General features: G+C 37.1%; 1 protein-coding gene and 1 long non-coding RNA gene across 6 annotated transcripts in view; one reads left to right on the top strand and one right to left on the bottom strand.

The window, feature by feature from the left end:
• LIN7A (lin-7 homolog A, crumbs cell polarity complex component) overlaps nucleotides 1–10,782 on the top strand; it is a 144,766-nt gene extending 133,984 nt beyond the window's left edge. For both annotated transcript variants that reach the window (XM_032170827.2, XM_058424795.1), the window contains one exon: nucleotides 10,631–10,782. The gene's annotated coding sequence lies outside the window, so the exon portion shown is untranslated. The remainder of the gene's footprint in view (nucleotides 1–10,630) is intronic.
• Nucleotides 1–14,415, bottom strand: part of LOC116479053 (uncharacterized) — a 103,994-nt gene that overhangs the window by 79,950 nt on the left and 9,629 nt on the right. Inside the window, exons 3-4 of one of the 4 annotated variants that reach the window (XR_004250923.2) lie at nucleotides 10,734–10,906; nucleotides 4,338–5,724 (exon numbers count right to left, since the gene is read on the bottom strand). The exons of 1 other annotated variant lie outside the window; for it this stretch is intronic. This is a non-coding gene — a long non-coding RNA (uncharacterized LOC116479053). 2 more of the 4 variants (XR_004250921.2, XR_004250922.2) reach the window with 2 other exon arrangements.

Raw genomic sequence — 14,415 nt, 5'->3', positions numbered from 1 at the left:
AAGCACAGGAGAGACATGGTCTGATTTATTAAAAAGATTACTCTGGCTGCTGTGAGAATAGATTATTGCAGACTGAGAGTGGAAGCAGAGACCAATTAGGAGGCTAATGTATAGTAGTCCAGGCAGGAAATATGCTGACTTGGTCTAGGATGATGTAGTTGAGACAGAAGTCTATAGACAGACAAGGACGAGTCATTTTGTCCACATCCTTCTTCTCTGTTATCCATTCCAAATGTAAAGCCACTTTACATTTGTACTTTTAGAACTCTTAAAGATCTCTTTTGTGGTAATGACAACGCATTATTCCTTAGTTAAACATTTACACTCTTTTTGCTCACTCATTTTTCTCTCATCCTTGATAATATAGACTTACACCAGTTCTCCTAATTGATTTGCCACATTGGTCCATAGTAAAATTGTGCAAGTATTTTGAAAGAAATATGTTCCCATTCAGACTTCTGAGGTCTTACTAAAGACTTCCAATATTATGCTCATTCAATCATCTTTAAAAGTATATGACTTGGCCGGAATTATTTGCTGGGCCATATTACTCAATTCTATTTCTCAGTTACATCCATCTTAATTAAATCTCCATCTTCAAGCCGGGCGCGGTGGCTCACGCCTGTAATCCCAGCACTTTGGGAGGCCGAGGCGGGCGGATCACAAGGTCAGGAGATTGAGATCATCCTGGCTAACTCGGTGAAACCCCGTCTCTACTAAAAACACAAAAAATTAGCTGGGCGTGGTGGCGGGCGCCTGTAGTCCCAGCTACTCAGGAGGCTGAGGCAGGAGAATGGTGTGAATCCGAGAGGTGGAGCTTGCAGTGAGCCGAGATCGTGCCACTGCACTCCAGCCTGGGTGACAGAGCGAGACTCCGTCAAAAAAAAACAAAAACAAACAAAAAAAAAACTCCATCTTCATTAAATTTCCTATGGTTTCACCACCACAGACTAGTACTTTTAGTAAAAAGCATTTATTATACAAACTATGTTTTCTCTGGCATGAGATATAGTAGAGTTCTGTTTAAGTGAACATGAAATTTATATGTGCCTGCCAAGATGGCGCTTGCAATACACATAAGCATGGCCCCTTGAGATAAAACTGTAGTGACCATTTCAGGTACAAATAAAATATATCCAAGTCATGTCATTCATGGATTTTATGGTGACTTCAGTCAAAGAGACTTACATTAGCTCTTAATTACATTTTAATTAATTTGATTTTTAAGGACTAAATGGGATTGTCACACTTGCTAATTCTTACTACAGTTGCTTCTGAGAAAAGTTTGAAGCTAATTTGAACTATTAGACTTTAAGCATCTCAGGTTTTTAAAAAATTTAACCAGTCAAGCAAAAGCAAAAAGTAAAATCAAAATACTTGTCTGATATTATCTTATTGTTTATCAAATGAAATACAGTTTCTACTCTGAAATTAGAAATAATATGTTTTTTTATCTGAGATGGTAAAAGTTACAAAGCATCTAGCAATGGTAAATAGTGAATACAAATGGAAAAAAGATGTAATGCAAGTACTGTGCAGGAAATTTGTCTCTTATGCTTACTTTTAATTGTAAACTCTCTTAAAGTAAAAATCAATTGTCTTTTCCCCTAACTTCTATATTTGATAATACTGAAGGATATACATTACGTTTTCTAAAATGTAAAAAAATTACTGCTGTACAACAATAAGCTAGAAATGTAAACAGAGAATATGAATCAGGGTTTTATTCATGCTATACCCACTTTTTTTGAGAAAGAGTTGTATTAGTTCATTTACACACTGCTGATAAAAACATACCCAAGGCCGGGCACAGTGGCTCACGCTTGTAATCCCAGCACTTTGGGAGGCCGAGGTGGGTGGATCACGAGGTCAGGAGATTGAGACCACGGTGAAACCCTGTCTCTACTAAGAACACAAAAAATTAGCTGGGCATGGTGGCGGGCACCTGTAGTCCCAGCTACTCGGAGAGGCTGAGGCAGGAGAATGGCGTGAACCCGGGAGGCGGAGCTTGCAGTGGGCCGAGATTGCACCACTGCACTCCAGCCTGGGCGACAGAGCAAGACTCCATCTCAAAAAAAAAAAAAAAAACATACCCAAAACCGGAAACAAAAAGATACTTAATTGGACTTACAGTTCCACATGGCCACAGAATCATGGCTGGAGGGGAAAGGCACTATTTTTTGTTTGTTTTTTGTTTTTTTAATACAGTCTCTCTCTGTCACCTAGGCTACAGTGCAGTGGCGCAATCTCAGCTCACTGCAACCTCTGCCTCCTGGGTTCAAGCGATTCTCCTATCTCAGCCTCCTAAGTAGCTGGGATTACAGGTGCCTGCCACCACGGCTGGCTAATTTTTGTATTTTTAGTAGAGATGGGGTTTCACCATGCTGGTCAGGCTGGTCTCGAACTCCTGACCTCAGGTGATCCACCCACCTCAGCCTCCCAAAGTGCTGGGATTACAGACGTGAGCCACCATGCCCAGCCTGAAAGGCACGTCTTACATGGTCTCGGCAAGAGAAAAATGAGGAAGAAACACAAGCAGAAACCCCGGATAAACCCATCAGATCTCGTGAGACTTATTCACTATCACAAGAACAGCACAGGAAAGACCACCATGATTCAGTTACCTCCCCCTGGGTCCCTTCCATAACACGGGAATTCTGGGAGCTACAATTCAAGTTGAGATTTGGATGGGAACACAGTCAAACCATATCAGAGTGTTATATTTATTCAGCTTTAAGCACCTCAGTTTTTTATTGTGACTCCATGTATATCATATTTCACCCAGATTCTCAAAAAATAAAAATAAGAAGAAAGAGGAATATCTCTGGAGATATCAACATTCTGAGGAAGTCAAGACCAAAATCTTGTCCCTGACCTCCATGGCTGGATCTAGGGTGGAGAATTCATTCCAGTCAAAACCAGCCTGTATCTTATTAAATTTACAAAGTTGCTGGCATTTGCCAGTAGCCTCACCAAATCTCTTTTTCCTCCTACTCTAAAGACCCCCCCATTTTATTTATTTTGCCTACCTTTAAAACCCTTCTCTGCCTTCTTCTAGCATTACCACATGCATGATCCTGATGATCTAATCCAAGGAATTACTACCAAAACTATCGGCCCAGTCACTGAGAAAACCAAGTTCCAGGGGATGACTCCAATAAAATTGAATGCAAGGAACCCAGAGTTTCCAAGCAGAACACCAGACAGAAATAATCATAAAGCTGACTAACACTTATTAAACAATTAGTGTGTGCCAAGAACTCTTTAGACTGCTTCATATATATTAAATTACTTAATCTTTACAATAGCCTTATGAAGATTAGGTACTATGTTTAATCTTGTTTTAAAGAGTAAACTAATTAGTACAACCGCTATGGAGAACAGTTTGGAGGTTCCCACTGCAGATATCTGCACTCCCATGTTTACTGCAGCTCTGTTCACATTAGCCAAGATTTAGAAGCAACCTAAGTGTCTGTCAACAGATGAATGGATAAAGAAAATGTGGTACTTATACACAATGGAGTACTATTCAGCCATAAAAGAGAATGAGATTCATGCCAGGCATGGTGGCTCACACCTGTAATCTCAATACTTTGGGAGGCCAAAGCGGCTGGATCACTTGAGGCCAGGAGTTTGAGACCAGCCTGGCCAACATGGCAAAACCCCATCTCTAGTAAAAATACAAAAAAAAAAAAAAAAACATTAGCCAGAGCTGGTGACACATGCCTATAATCCCAGCTACTTTGGAGGCTGAGGCACAAGAATCATTTGAACACAGGAGCTGGAGGTTGCAGTGAGCCAAGTTCATGCCACTGCACTCCAGCCTTGATGGCAGATCAAGACTCTGTCTCAGGGGAAAAAAAAAATTCAGTAATTTGCAATAACATGGAGATCACTGTTTTCAGTGAAATAAGCCAAGCACAGAAAGACAAACATCACATATTCTCACTTATTTGTGGGAACTAAAAATCAAAGCAATTGAGCCCATGGAGATAGAGGGTAGAAGGATGGTTACCAGAGGCTGGGAAGGATAGTGGAGGAGTGGGGAGGGAGGTGGGGATGGTTAACGGGTACAAAAACACAATGAATGCATAAGGCCTAATATTTGACAGCACAACAGGGTGACTATAGTCAATAATAATTTAGCTATACCCTTAAAAATAACTAAATGAGTATAACTGGATTGTTTGTAACACAAAGGATAAATACTTAAGAGGATGCATACCCCACTTTCCATGATGTGATTATTACACATTACATGCCTGTATCAAAACATCTCATGGACCCCATAAATATATACATCATGTACCTACAAAAATTAAAAATTTAAAAAATTTAAAAATAAAGTAGGAAACTGAAGCATATAGGAGTTTTTTAAATGTACCTAACATTTCACAGCTATTATAACAAGTAATAGGGCCATGATTCAAACCCAGGAACATGGGCTTTAAAGCCTCTTGCTCTTATTCATATTGCCACCCTTACTTTTCCTGACCCCACTTCACAGACATATTTGTGAACTGTCTGGGGATTCAGTCTCGTGCAGTTATCCAAATCACCCTTATCCATTACCTTTAAAATAGTACCCCATACTTCAAATTACTTCATCCTCAAAGATGCATTAGCTTTCCATGGCTACCATAAAAATTACCACAAATATAGTAGCTTAAAATAACACAAATTTATTGTTTCTTGTAATGCTGTAGAATTCAATGCTCCTACTATCAAAATTCCAATGTCATTTTTCACAGAAGTAGGAAAAAAAAATCCCAAAATTTGTGTGGAACCACAAAAGACATCAAATAGGCAAATCAACTTTGAGCATAAAGAACCAGACTGAAGGCTTCACACTACCTGACCTCAGGGTCTATTACAAAGCTATGGCAATCAAAACAACATGCTATTGACATAAAGACAGACACATAGACCAATGGAACAAGCTAGAGAACCCAGAAATAAATCCACATATTTACAGTCAATTGATTTTTGACAAAGATATCAAAAACATGCGATGGATAAAGGACAATCTCTTCAATCAGTGGTGTTGGGAAAACTGGATATCCAAAGCAGAAGAATGAAATTGGACCCTTATCTCACCGCATAACAAAACCAACTTAAAGTGATTGGAAACTTAACTGTAAGACTTGAAACTGTGAAACTACTAGACGAAAATAAAAGAAATGCTCCACAACACTGGTCTGGGCAAAGATTTATTGGATACATTCCCAAAATCACAGGCAACAAAAGTAAAAATAGACATACAGGATTCTACCCAACTAAACAGCTTCTTCACAGCAAAGGAAACAATTAACAGATTGAAGAAATAACCCATGGATTAGAAGAAAATATTTGCAAACCATACATCTGATAAAGGACTAATAACCAAAATATGTATGGACCTTAAGCAACTCAATAGCAAGAAAACAACTCAACCAAAAATGGGGAAATGACTTAATAGACATTTCTCAAAAGAAGCCTAAGGTATAGCCAACAGATGCATGAAAAATGCTCATTGTCATTAATAATCAGGGAAATGCAGATTAAAACCACAGTGGGATTTCACCTCACACCTGTTAGAATGGCTGTTATCAAAAAAAGACAAAGCCAGATGTGGTAGCAAACACGTGTAGTCCCGGCTACACAGGAGGAAGAGGGTGAGGCAGGAGGATTGCTTGAGTCCAGGAATTTGAGTCCACCCTAGGCAACATAGTGAGACCCCCATCTCTAAAAAAAAAAAAAGAAAAAAAATAGTAAAATTTTAAATTTTAAAACAGAAAAAATATAACAAGTGTTTGCAAGGGTATGGAGTAAGAGGAATCCTTGTGCACCAGTGGTGGGAATGTAAATTAATACAGCCATTTTGGAAAATAATATGGAGGAGGGTCCTCAAAAACCAAAATTAGAACCACCATATGATCCAGCAATCTCACTTCTGGGGATATATCCAAATGAATTGAAATTAGCATGTTGAAAGGATACCTGCAGTACATGTAGATTGCAGCATTGTTCACAATAGCTAAGATAAGGGAGCAAGGGAGGTGTCCAGCTTCAGCTAAATGGATATACATAACAGAATACTATTCAGCCTTAAAAGGGAGGGAAATCCTTCATTTGCAACAACATGGATGAACCTGGAAGACATTGTACTAAGTGAAATAAGCCAGGCACAGAAGAACAAATACCACGTCTCACTTATAAGCAGAATCTAAAAAAGTTAGACTCGGCCAGGTGCGGTGGCTCACACCTGTAATTCCAGCACTTTGGGAGGCCAAAGCGGGTGGATCATGAGGTCAGGAGTTTGAGACCAGCCTGGCCAATATGGTGAAACCCTGTCTCTACTAAAAATACAAAAATTAGCCAGGCGTGGTTGTGTGCCTGTAATCCCAGCTACTCAGGAGGCTGAGGCAGAAGAATGGCTTGAACCCAGGAGGTGGAGGTTGCAGTGAGCCGAGCTCGCACCACTGCACTCCAGCTTGGGCAACGGAGGGAGACTCTGTCTCAAAAAAAAAAAAAAAAGTTAGACTCATAGAAGTACAGAGTAGAATAGTGATTATCAGAGGTAGAGGAGAAGGGTGAACGGGGAAAGAAAGAGGAGAAGTTGACCAAAGGGTATAAAGTTTCAGTCAGACAGGAGGAATAAGCTTTAGTGATCTATTGCACAGAATGATGAGTTAAATAATAATGTCTATTTCAAAACTGTTAAAAGGATAGATTTTAAATATTTCCACCACAAAAAAATAAGTATGTGTGGTGATAAAATGTGTCAATTATTTTATCTGGTTTAATCATTTCACATTTTAAACATATCAAAACATCAATTCAATACATTTGTACATCACAAATTTGTACATCACAAATGTATACAATTATTATTTGCCAATTGAATATACAATTTTAAAAATATATCTTGTAATTCTGTAGGATAGAAGTCCAACACAGTTTTACTGGGCTTTAGGACACTCTGGGGGAAAATTCATTGCTTCCTGGGCCCTTCCTCCATCTTCAAAACGAGTAGTGGTAGTGGAGTCCTTCTCACATTGCATTTCTCTGACCTCTGCCTTCATCACAACACTGTTTTCTGTCCCCCTCTTTCACTTTTGTTGTTGTCTTGGTGCTTGTAAAACTGTTGACTTAATTTATTTCTATTGATTTACATTTGATGTTTGTGTATGAAAGTGACACTTTTTCATTGCAAAATTTTTAGACAGTAGAGAAGTATAAATTAACCTTTCAGCTGTAATCTCACTTCATTTTAGTACACATTGTTTTTTCTCCAGAAATGTTATTTCTATATATGTATGTTTATATGTATGTGTTTATATATATATATGCTTATTTTCACTCATGTTTTACATGCTAAATTATAACATGATTTTTAAAAATTAAACAATATGGTTAACATTAGTAGACTTAGGTCTACATTTTAAATATCTGTGTAAAGTTTTAATGTCTAGGTATACAATAATCAATCTCTTATGAATGGACGTTAAGGTCATTAACATTTTTATACCTTGTTGGATTTGATTTGCTAACTTCTGTTGAGGGTTTTTAAATTTATGTTCATGAGAGATATTGGTCTGTAGTTGGTTTTTTTTTTCTTCTAGTGTCTTCATCTGGCTTTGGTATTAATGTAATGCTGGCCATATAGAATGAGTTAGGAAATATTCGCTCTGCTTCTATCTGATATGCTGAAAGCAATTATAGACAATTAGTATAACTTATTTCTTAAATTTTGGTAGAATTCTCCAGTGAACCTATCAGGGTCTGGTGCTCCTGCTTTGGAAGGCTACTAATTATTGATTCGATTTCGTTTATAAATATAGACCTATTCAAATTGTCTATTTCTTCTTATGTGAGTTTTGGCAGATTGTCTTTTTTTTTTGGAGACGGAGTTTCGCTCTTGTTGCCCAGGCTGGATTGCAATGGCGCAATCGCAGCTCACCGCAACCTCCGCCTCCCGGGTTCAGCAATTCTCCTGCCTCAGCCTTCTTTGTAGTTGGGATTACAGGCATGCGCCACCACGCCCAGCTAATTTTGTATTTTTAGTAGAGACCAATTTTCTCCATGTTGGTCAGACTGGTCTTAAACTCCCGACCTCAGGTGATCCGCCCACCTCGGCCTCCCAAAATGCTGGGATTACAGGCGTGAGCCACCATGCCCAGCCCAGATTGTGTCTTTCAAGGAATTGTCCATTTCATCTAGGTTATCAAAATGGTGGATATAAAGTTGTTCATAGTATTTTTTTTACTATGCTTTTAATGTCCATGGTATTTGTAGTGATGTGACCGCTTTTATTTCTAATAGTGGTAATAATTTGTGTCCTCTCTTCCTTTTTGTTAGCTTGGCTAGAAGTTTATTGATTTTATCAGTCTTTTTAATTTTTTTGAGATGAGGGGTCTTGCTATGTTGCCTAGGCTGGACTTAAATTCCTGGGCTCACACAGCTCTTCCATCTCAGTCTCCTGAGTAGCTGGGACTACAGGCATGCACCACAGCACTTGGTTTTTATTGATCATTTTATATAATCAGCTTTTGATTTCATTGATCTTCTCTATTAATTTCCTATTTTCAAGTTCATTGATTTCTTCCACATTAATGTTTATTAATGAAAAATTAATCTGCATTAATGTTTATTGTTTGTTTTCTTCTGCTTACTTTGGATTTAATTTGCCCTTTTTCTAGTTTCCTAAGGAAGAAGCATAGTTGATTGATTTTTTGGTTCCCACAACTTAACAAAACATTTTTATTTTTTATTTTTACTTGGTTCAAAATATTCTTTAAATTTCTCTTGTGATTTTTTTTCTTTGACTCATCCCTCTTCCACTTTTAATTACATTGGATTGAACTAAATAATCCAGGGTAATTTCCCTATTTTAACACAGGCTTATTAGCAACCTTAATTTCATTTACAACTTTAACTGCATCTAACATATTTATAGGTTCTGGAGATTAGGATGTGGACTTAACATTTAGTGGATGACGAGACACTATTCTGCCTACCACAATGGTTCTTTTAAGAGTTAGTAAGGCAATTTGATCAAGACACACTAATATGGAAAAGAAGCTTTTGTTAAAAATAAATTGTTAATCAGTTAAATTATAAATTATGACTGAGGGCAACACTAACATTTGTTGCAGCTGGTTCTTCCCAACGGGTATGTCAGTGGCCCACATGTTGAATGCCCAGTGCCCTCTCTCAGGCTGACTCCTGCCCTGGATAGATGAAGAGATCCAAGACTTACCAAAATTCACCTGTTCTGATTCCCATTCCTTCAGGACATGTAGTTATATTATCATTTAATTCATTAAGAACTCAGCCTCTAGGCCAGGCATGGTGGCTCACACCTGTAATCCCAGCACTTTGGAGGCCAAAGCAGGCAGATCACCTGAGGTCAGGAGTTTGAGACCAGACTGGCTCACATGGGGAAACCCCATCTCTACTAAAAATACAAAAATTAGCTGGGGGTGGTGGCACATGCCTGTAGTCCCAGCTACTCAGGAGGCTGAGGCAGAAGAATCGCTTGAGTCTGGGAAGTGAAGATTTACTTCACCTCAAATAAAAAAAAAAAAGAACTCAGTCTACATCTCTGGTCACTTTATAGCTAAATTACTTTTAGGAAGTTATTCAATCTAAGATTCAGTAAAATGGTCTGCTGTGGAGATTAAATATGAAAAAAAATATGTGAAACTCTTGGCAAAATATGTGACACTTAGTGAGCACTCAATAAATTTTCATTAGTGATAGAAGTAGTAGTCGGAGTGATGATATTGCACTAGTTAAAATGTTAACGCTCATGTGTTTTTATATAATATCTCGTTGGTGACTCCTGAGGAAACACAATGGCTTTATGCACGGTTTTCAATCCACTCAGTAGGCCCCAGGGGAGGTTGGGCACATCTCTATAAAGCATGACAGCTAGAGAGTGTTGACGCAAAGTAAACAGAACAATTTTGTTAAAATCTGTTTTCAATATGGTGCTTGGCATTCATTGAAATAAAAATATCTGCAGCTTTGAGAACGAAGATGTAAAAATCACTGTTCTCTCTGAAAGAAATGACCCTCTAATAGTGGAAGAGTGGCAGGTATGGGGGAAGTATCTGGCAAGACTGCTCCCCAAAATCTGACCACAGAGACAATTGCCTATTCTGTTCCACGTGGTGTCAGGCTGACCTTATGAAGAGAGACAGATTTAATGTCCGCGTCAGAGCAGGAATATTGGTGCTTCCAGCCTAGCAGAGAGAGGTTTTGCTGGCTTCTACCTCAACAAAAGCACTACTAAAAGCCCTAAGAGTCGTAACATAAATGTTGGTTATTCTTTGCCTTCATGAGGAAAAATAGAATCATCTGGAAATGGAAGAAAGAAATGTTTTACATTTGAAATGTTTCCAAACTGCTGTTCTTTATTTCATTTTAGGGAACAACTGTGGCTTTTCCATCCTCATTTGATAATTACTTCCTTTGCAAACATCAAACAAACCTTTTCATATGTGGAAGATGGTGCATGAATGATAGCACCCAAAATAATCCTTGCTGTTCTCACATAGCATATGCTCTTTTGATATTTTTAGCATATTGTAGTTGACAAATGAATACTAATCACTGATTTCTCTTCACTGTTTTTCCCTTTCAGGCCCTTGAGGGAAAGCTACTTGATCAAACATCCGATAGTCACAAATTTGAAACCGTGCTTCAGAATCCCAGCACATAGTAAAAGACAACACTGATAATTATACCTGTCAAGAAGCTGTGAACACATGGTGTATAAATTCTTTACCAAGGCAACTCGACACCTTCTTTCTCTGGGCTTGAACCGCCACTGCTCACGTGGGCTTTACATACATTGACCTTCCATTCACTGCAGTGGGAATTCTCAGTGTGCAGAAGGAGAGGTTTTCTAGTCTGCAAACTGAAACAGTGTAAGAAGAATAAAGTCTATGACTTTAAAGTAAATCACCAGGGCCAAGATTGAGTGAATCTTGGGTCCATAGCTTTTCCAGATATTAGCAAACCTCTCATTAGGCTATAATTCAAACTGCATCAGTTCAAAGTTGTTGCCACTTAACAGAAACCTACACATTGCCCCTTACCCTCACCTGCTCCACAATCCATAGTGCTGAGTTGTCTGAATTGGAATTCCAGTTAACTGCAAGTTCAACTTCTGTTTTCCTCTTGAAAATCGCAAGGTATCATACTATATTTATATTTTCTTCATGTTCTAGAAGCAGTCGGCTTTTTCTTTTGTTTCCACGAATTTTATTATGCATTAATAGAATGGACCAATTTTAGCTCAACTTTTAGTTTGTTAGAAGCAAGTGTAGGAACTCTAGCACTGTAGTTTTTAATTTAATTAGTGCTTGTATCTATTATTATTAATTCCAACAGAGTATAATGTATATTTATTCTATAAAATATATATTATTAGAGTGCATTTGTTACAACTTAGGTTCTTTTCTTACCAAGTATTAAGAATCTTTAAGAGAATACTAGCAAAGGACCTAGCCCCATGAACGGATTCTCATATGTTATACACATAAACCCACTCTCAATATTTTTTGTTGAGTTTTATACTTTTTGATTGATAAACACTGAAGAAATCTAAACTCTACTCACACTGATGTGCTGTCATAGAAGCCTATTTCGTATTTTAAAGCTTAGTAAAACTAAATTATACTTATATAAATATAAATTTGCATATATATTCAAATATTTGTGTCACACAAAGTTTAGGTCAATTTCCCCAAATATAAACTAGACATTTTTGGCAATCTAAGATAAACAAGTATTATTTCTCTTATAATTGGGCAGGTGGAAACCAGTGATACCAATATTGTGAATGGCAGATACTGCTTCCTCTAGAAAAAAAATAAAACCACCAACTTTGTTAATATATTCCCATACGTAAACAATGAGATATCATCTTTCAGAAAATATCATTCACTGGAAAATAATCTGTCAGAACTACCTTTACAGGTCATAATTTTTGGTTTATGGTAAATCTAGGCACCTAAGTCTGATTTTACTTTATGAAATAAATAGGAAGCAATAATTGTTTGGGCATTTGAATACCTTAAGCACAGAAATGAACCTAAGAAAAGAATAATTGCTTAGTTGAAGTATTCAAAATAGATCAGGAAACCAGAGGCAAATATTTGAATATTCCCTTTTCTCAAATACAGAAATTGATTCCCCAAGATACAATACAATTTGACACTTCAGATAATCCCCCAAAATAGAAATGTATGAAGCTCAGTTTAGATTGTCTTCTTGAAAATAAAACAAAACCAATCAAAACTACCCAGCACATTTTATTATGCCCTGTTGGGTGATAGTATTGTCAATACCAGGTTTTCCCTGCTCTTCACAATGCATCCCTCACCAGAGGAAAAACAGCAAGGAAACTAGGACGTTTGCTAATTTCAACAATGCCCCCCTGTGATAACAGATTCCCATCCCTGAATACATATCATTTTTTACTAGAGAGAACGGGGGTGGTGGGGTGGGGGCAGTGAGGACCCTGAATGTTATGTAAAATAGATTTACAAAAAGGACAAGCATGATAAAATGGAATGAATGGAGACGATGTATTATTCAGTTTGAACGAGATAGTTCACATTTTTATAAGAAAAATTTAATAAAACATATATTTTAGTTATCATTTAACAAAGATATATTAAAGCTATTCAGGCAATGCCACAGGATTCTCATGAAGGGAAATCACTGAACCCTTGTCATGAGAAAATGGTCATTTCAACACATTTCAATACATTGTATAAATTTGGAGCTTAAGGTGAGTGAGTATGTTTTCACTTAGTCATAAATGTTTGGTCAAAATTAAAGTTATCATATGGTTTCACATCAACACCAATATTGTCACAGCGTTACAGAAACAACTGTCAAATGGTAAGATAGTTTACATCTGTGTTTTCTAGAAGCCTTTGTATTTATGCTTCATTTGCTTAATGTTAAGTGCTGATAAAGGTATACCAGATTGTTTGTCAAAGTAAAGAGGCAATCCATTACACCTAGGTCATCTAAGGATGGATTATACATCAGAGTGGTCTCATATACAAATGACCATTTTCCTTCAGTAAAATCTTGTTGGTTGAAATGTAAGCCTTCTCCTAAAGTTTTAGTCAGACGTAGCCATCACTAAGACTTAAGCCACTTGTGGTTCTCTTAAGTTTCGCTGAAGCCAGAAGAAGAAGGAAAAAATTACCACAATTTGTATTATACTAATTATCTTCACTATTAACGATCATATTAGAGCCACTGACATGTCCCAAATTATATTAAAATAAAAACCTGCATTGCTCTGACATGAAGCTCAATTCAACGTAATAAACAAATTAGGTATTAAACGTTAAAATTTAAAAAACTGCTACGATATCACCAGAAATCCTGGTGAAATTTAATTAATTTTTTCCCTTTTTTAGGTCAGTGGCCAGTGGGATAGATTTTTCTAAACTTTTTCCTGCTATGATTTTGAAGACAAATACATAGAGCACAGTTCAGTAAAAGAGTTTCCAAGCCTTTTCACTGGAGCATTTACATTTTGATTCTGTTGTCGTTTGAAATAGAACATCTGCAGGGAGATAATGAGCTTAAGTTACAATTGACTTTGGAAAGAATAACAGACTTTTGTGTTTCCTCAATCATGTAGTCAATAGGGAATTCTCCAGTTATGTGAACAATCACAATCTTTTAAGACAATACTTAGATCTAAATGCAAAATCTAGCATGCAGAGGCTTTTTAAGGATTTTAGGCTGTCTCCAAAGAACTTGGCTCGAGATGGATTACACAGATTTGCAAATGCAGTTTTCAACTGTGACATCAAACTGATCTTATCTCATTTCATGCTACTCAACTGTGCCTGTAGGACCCCAAGAGGTGGAATATTTTGTCTACATTATTTTAAACATCTATAGATATGTGTGGATGTGTGAATAATGCCTAAATTTCTCATCTTTTAGCTAGTTTGTTTTTATCATACAGACACAGCCTGTTCATAAGACCAGCTTTATACAACTTAGAACTCAATGCTGTGAAGATTCAGGGAGGCCAACATAGAAAAGATCTTCCAAAATATGGGGTGGTCCGACCCATCTCATCCCTCTCTAGCTGGAAAACTCTATAGAGAAAGGGCTGTGACTGCCTTGACCACTGCCTGGCACAACTCAGTATTTGTTGGATGAATAAATGGCTGAATCAATGAATAGACAAAAAAATGGATTTTGCCTTCTGAAAATCTCACAAATTTTACCAGCTTATATTATACTGATTGTCACTATGATTTCTAAATTTCATGGTTGGAACAATAATTGAGTCTTTATAAAAACTTTTTAGATGTATGAATTTGGAATTTCATTAATTAAAACCTTCAAAGATTTGAGGACATTTGAACAGTGGATAAGGAA

This window comes from Hylobates moloch, unplaced genomic scaffold, assembly GCF_009828535.3.
Source record: "Hylobates moloch isolate HMO894 unplaced genomic scaffold, HMol_V3 SCAFFOLD_12, whole genome shotgun sequence".
In the NCBI taxonomy this organism is placed as follows: Eukaryota; Metazoa; Chordata; class Mammalia; order Primates; family Hylobatidae; genus Hylobates; species Hylobates moloch.
The sequence above is the reverse complement of the archived record's forward strand: the minus strand, read 5'-3'. Positions and strand labels throughout refer to the sequence as shown.